Genomic DNA, 6,282 nt, shown 5'->3' on the forward strand with positions numbered 1-6,282 from the left:
GAAAACGAAGTTTTAGTAACAGAAATGCAGCCAAAACACAGAAAATTGAACTGTACGGAAGTTTGACGACAATGAACAACCATTCAACCAGACTGCATCACAACCCAGTGACTGTGCTGACCCCGCCCCCCCATCCCCAGCCATGAACACCTAAGGCTCTGCCCCTCATACATAACAGGTGCAAACACACCAAAACATTATGGCTCAAGAGCAGCTCAAATCCCAGAGTCTATGATTCTAAGTGACCAAGAAATAGCCAACCTATCAGATGCACAGTTCAAAACACTGGTGATCAGGATGCTCACAGAATTGGTTGATTTTAGTCACAAATGAGAGGAACAAATGAAGGCTAAACTAATTGAAATGAAGGGAAATGCACAGGGAACCAATAGTGATGGAAAAGAAACTGGGACTCAGATCAAGGTAGTGGACCAGAAGGAAGAAAGAAATGACCAAACAGAAAAGAAGGAAGAAACAAGAATTCAAAAAAATGAGGAGAGGCTTAGGAACCCCCAGGACATCTTTAAACGTTCCAACATCCTAATTATAGGGGTACCAGAAGGGGTAAAGAAACAGCCACAAGTGGAAAACTTATTTGAACAAATAATAAAGGAGAACTTCCCCAGTCTGGCAAAGGAAATAGACTTCCAGGAAATCCAGGAAGCTCAGAGAGTCCCAAAGAAGTTGGACCCAAGAAGGAACACACCAAGGCAAATCATAATTTTATTAGCCAAGATTAAAATGAAGGAGAGAATTCTAGAAGCAGCAAGAGATAAAGGGACAGTCACCTACAAAGGAGTTCCCATCAGACTGTCAATGGATTTCTCAAAAGAGACCTTCCCGGCAAGAAGAGACTCGAAAGAAGTATTCCAAGTCATAAAATCCAAAGACCTACATCCAAGATTGCTTTATCCAGCCAAGATTTCGTTTAGAATGGATGGGCAGATAAAGTGCTTCTCACATAAGGTCAAATTCAAGAAGTTCATCATCACCAAGCCGTTATTATATGAAATGTTAAAGGGACTTATCTAAGAAAAAGAAGATGAAAAATATGAACAGTGAAAGGACAGCAAACTCACAGTTATTAAGAACCACATCTAAAAGTAAAGCAAACTAAGAGGACAGCTAGATGGGAAGTGGAATAATAGAAATGGAGATCACATGGAGGGTTAGCAATACGGGAGTGGGAGGAGGAGAAGGGGGGAGAAGGTACAGAGAATAAGTAGCATAGATGGTAGGTAGAAAATAGGGGGGAGGGCAGGAATACTATGGGAAATACAGAATGTAAAGAACTTGTGACACATGGACATAAATGAAAGGGGGAAATGCTAGGGGAGGGGTGTGCAGGGTGAAGGGGAGTGAATGGAGGTAATGGGACAACTGTAATGCCATAATTAATAAAATATACTTAAAAAATTTGTTTTGGCATACTGTATGACCTGTCCTTTGAGACCTGAATCTCCAGAGTTCCTTCTGTCTTTTTTTTTGATTCCCAAGTTTCATTCAAGAACTCATAGAAAATGTGCCAGATAAATGAGTTTTAATCTTCATCTTCCTCCTCTTCATCCTGTTTATTGTAGAAGTAACACAACTTGTGACTTTCTTTGCTATTAGCAACTACATGCAACCAATCATGGAGATTATTCTTCAAATATTTTTGGTGAGATATTTCAAATACATTTTGGGAGAAGGCACCTCAGAAGTTACAGTGTTCTCACTCTTTCTTTTTTTCGCGGTTATATCTCTCCACTAAGATTCCCATCTTTAGCAATCACGTTGATTCTCTCTTGAAGAGACTCTTCAAGATTGGCAGCATCCATGGCTCTATTTTCTAGTGGGTGGGTGCAGTTTAGGGCAAACTTCAGAACTGCCTCCTTATTTTTGCCCCCCTTTGCCACAAGCTTTTTCACAGGGACCATGGTGGTGGTGGAGGCAGAAAGGGTGGTTCCTTGCCTCTCTTGAAAATCCTTTTTCCTGATATGTTTGCATGTCCTCCACAAAGTGATGGTGAGGCTTAGAGCCAGTACATCAGCCTCACCGCCTTGTCTCCCCACCTCCCTCAAGGGTTTGTTTTTCTCTTCTAGATTGTTGAGGTCACTGAGGAGAGCAACCGCATCTGAAAGCCGGGGGCCGTGTACAAGGAATCATTCTGTGCCCAGGATCAATAGCAAACCTTCCTTCTGACCTGTCAGAGAAAACAATTCATCATCCTAGAATATGGCAGGTGACTATTAGCTATGGGAGAGTGAAACTTGTTTAAATTAACATTTTAATTCAAAATTGAATATGTTGTTCTAAAAACCCATACAACACTGAAGTGTATAACACTTGTTTATAATGTGGATCACTACCTTGAATTACCTTATTTTGTATTTTCTTGTGTTATTGTCTATTGAAATCCTACCAAAATATAAGTTCCTCAAAGGTAAGGGCCATGTTGTCCAGTCTGTGGAGTGATCCCTGGGAATAGTAGATGCTCAATAAATAGTTGAGTGAGTGAGGCCTGGGAGTAACCATGGTTAGAAATTCAGTATGACTCCTCATTTTCACTTGTGTCCCTGCTCATGACAAACACCCTATTCTGTGCCATCTTTTTAGTTCTCAACAGTATAACATGAAAATCCTTTCATTTCAGAAGATAAAAATCCACTCTAAATGTGATATTATACATTAGGATTTCTCCACCTCAGCACTAATGACATTTTGGGCCATATAAGCCTTTGCCTCGTGCGTTGTCGGATGTGTAGCAGCATCTGTGGGGCTCTGTCTACCAGATGCTAGTAGCCCCCCGACCCCGAGTTGTGAAAACTGAACGGTCTCCAAATATTGTGAAATGTCTTCTAGGAGGCAACACTGCCTCTAATTGAGAATTATGGATATAGATGTTGCCTTGTCTCCATTTTCCTATTAAGCCCCCAAGCAGAGTCCATTCACTAAAAAATGAGTATGAGAAGGTAAAATAAACAATATTAATCATTAGTCTAACTCATGGAATTCAACCTTCATACTCTGTTGAACGCCCCGAAATTGTTTGCTTTAGACTAATTTTTGTATTTTTTCTTTAAAGACCTAAACTGAAAATTTCAAATAGAAAGTTCAAACATTTTGGTGATAGCTAGCCATGACTTGGGAAAATTTAAACAAGTCACCAGAGGTGCCTCCCCCCCAAAAATCAGTACATAATCTCACGTGAAGAAGGGAAATACTACTTCAGAAGCTGTTGGTAATAATGACACACCAGCACCTATAAAACCGGACTCTTTTTAGACTTCTGGTCATCATACCACCAAAGCAGGGCTCCTCTTGGGCCTGCCTTCCCTATAGTTGTATTAGGAGCCCAATTTTGATATCTTATTTACATGTGAAATTTTGATGGGGCTGAAGGAAGGGAAGCAGAACTGTGTCGGTAGCTGGTGCCTGTCAACATAGGGTTAGCACAAAAGATTAGTTACAGTACTTTTTTATTTTGATGTTCAGGAATAGGGCTATGACTTCTCATAAAGCAAAACTGAAATAAATGGATTGGGGTTTTTAAAAACCTTCGTTGTATGATTTTTGAGGAATCCTAATTTGACCCATTGTGTATCTGTATATCAGTAAACTCAAGTAACAATGAGGTATGATATGACTGGATTAAAAACTCACTAAGAAGGTTGGCATTTCTTAGCTTCAGTTGCTGTAATACTCCTGCTGAAAAATATTTCATTTTTTATCTTAGTCCTTATTCAATTTTGACAAAGAGGAATTGCTCTTTAAGAGAAATGATTTCTTCTCTGGATTTAGGTAAAAAAGTGCTCATCGTCTTCGCGCACCAAGAACCTAGGTCTTTCAATGGATCCTTGATGAAAGTGGCTGTGGACGAACTGCGCACGCAGGGCTGCACTGTCACCGTTTCTGATCTCTATGCCATGGACTTTGAGCCGAGAGCCACAAGGAAAGATGTCATTGGTAAGTCATGGGTCACAAGCTCTGTGCTTTTTAAAACTTCCTTCTTTGCGTGTGTACATTTTATATGGAAGTATAACTGATATAACATTACTCTCTGGTTTATAGTGTAATGATTCAGTATATGTATATATTGCAAAATGATGACCACGATAAGTCCAGTTAAAACTCATCATCTCACAATTATAAACTTTTTCTCCCTCATGATGGGACCTTTTAAGATTCACTCTCCTAGCTACTTTCAAATATACAATACAGGCTTATTTACTGTAGTCACCATGCTGCATACAGCATTTTTGTAACCTAAACATTTTATAACTGGAAATTTGTACCTTTTGACCCTGACACCCGAATTGCCTGCTGCCCAACCCCTGCCTCAGCCAACCACCAATCTGTTCTCCTTACCCACAAATTCAGTTACTTTTGTTTGGTTTTGGGGATTTTGTTTGTTCTTTTTTTATTTTTTTAAGTTCCATGTGTAAGTGAGATAATATAATATTTATCCTTTTTAGTCCGACATATTTCACTTAGCATAATACCCTCTAGGTCTATTCATGTTGTTGCAAATGGCAAGGTTTTTTTATTCTATTTTTGTTTTTTTGTGGCTAAGTACAGTATTTCATTGTATATATGCCACACTTTCTTCATCCATGCCTTAGCTATCATAAATAATGCTGTAGCAAATATGGGAGTGCCTATATATTTAAATTGGTATTTTTGTTTTCTTCAGATAAATACCCAGAAGTGAAAAATCTGGGAGATAAGGTAGTTTTAGTTTTAATTTTATGAGGAACCTACAACTATTTTCCATAGTGGCTGTACCAGTCTGCATTCCCACCAATAGTGTACAAAGGTTCCCTTTTCTCCACAACCTCACGGACGCTTGTTATTTCTGGTCTTTTTTTATAGTAGCCATTCTAACAGGTGTTAAGTGATGTCTCATTGTGGTTTTGATTTGCATTTCCCTAATAGCTAGTGAAGTTGAGGGCCTTTTCATGCATCTGTTGGTTATTTGTATGTCTTCTTTGAAAAAAGTCTATTCAAGTCCTCTGTCCATTTTTAAGTCAGATTATTTCTTTTCTTGCTTTCTGTTTTTTAAAGATTACATTTATTTGTTTTTAGAGAGGGGAAGGGACGGAGAAAGAGAGGGAAACATCAGTGCGTCTTCCCTCCTGCACACCCTCCACTGGGGACCTGGCCCAAAACCAAGCATGTGCCCTAGACTGGGAATCAGACTGGCAACCCTGTGGTTTGCAGGCCAGAGCTCAATCAACTGAGTCACACTAGTCAAGGCACTTTCTATTTTTTAACTAAAATAAGTTTTGAAAAAAGAACAGTAATTATTGCCCATAATATACAATTCTCCAGTGAAGAATTCCACGGTGCAAGTTTGTTTCCCTTCCCTTGGACACTCAGTTTTGCTGTTTTTGAGGTAATGTCCTTTCAGATAGAGTCTGTGCTGTATAAAGCAATTACAGGTATATTCTCCATTTTCTCTACACTTTAAAAATAATGGTAGTATATTATACATGTTGTTTTGCGCATTGCTTTCTTTTCTTTTACTGGTGCAAACTATTCCATTGTATGAGGAAGCAAGCCCCACTTCAGGGCCTGTCTTAAGTAGTCCCCACTGAAGGGCACTTGAGATTGTTTTTCCTCTTTGTCTGTTGTAAACAGTGCGGCACTGAATAATCATGTGCTATCGTTTCCCACATAGGCTAGTACATCTAGAAGTGAAATGGCTGGCATGAGGGAATGTGCATTTTTCGTTTTCATAGGTAATATCAAATCACTTTCCATCAATATTGTACCAGTTTACACTCCTAGCAACAATGTTTGTAACTGCTCATTTACTCACTGTCATCACCAACAATATTACCAATTTTTGATAATTGCCAATCTTACAAGTAAAAAATGGTCTCCTGATATAGTTCTGATTTGCATTTTTCTCACTATAAGTGAGCTTTGCTATTGTGGAGGAGGAAGAAATTTCCCTCTGTTCTTCTAGGTTATTCTGGCTGGTCTAATGATCAAATAGACATAAGAAACATCAATAAAAAGAGAAAATAACCAGCCCTGGCCGGCTAGCTCAGTTGAATAGAGTATCATCCTGATACACCTGGTTGTGGGCTTGATCCCCAGTCAGGACACATACAAGGAGCAACCAGTGAGTGCATGAATAAGTGGAACAACAAATCTCTGTTCCTCTCACTTTCTGTTTCTTCTCCCTCTCTCTCTCTCTCTAAATGTCAATACATTTTTTTAAAAGAGAAACTAACCAAATTTAATCATATATGTTTTGGAACCCCATGTACATGAGAGAGTCAGAGACCCCAC

At 39.1% G+C, this 6,282-nt stretch overlaps 1 pseudogene; it reads right to left on the minus strand.

Moving 5' to 3' along the window:
* Nucleotides 1-1,540: 1,540 nt before the first annotated feature.
* On the minus strand, nucleotides 1,541-1,919 carry LOC118979574 (60S ribosomal protein L22-like; annotated as a pseudogene).
* Between the last annotated feature and the right edge of the window lie 4,363 nt (nucleotides 1,920-6,282).

The sequence above is a fragment of the Sturnira hondurensis genome, unplaced genomic scaffold (genome assembly GCF_014824575.4).
Source record: "Sturnira hondurensis isolate 20B ecotype Veracruz unplaced genomic scaffold, ASM1482457v3 Scaffold0022549, whole genome shotgun sequence".
In the NCBI taxonomy this organism is placed as follows: Eukaryota; Metazoa; Chordata; class Mammalia; order Chiroptera; family Phyllostomidae; genus Sturnira; species Sturnira hondurensis.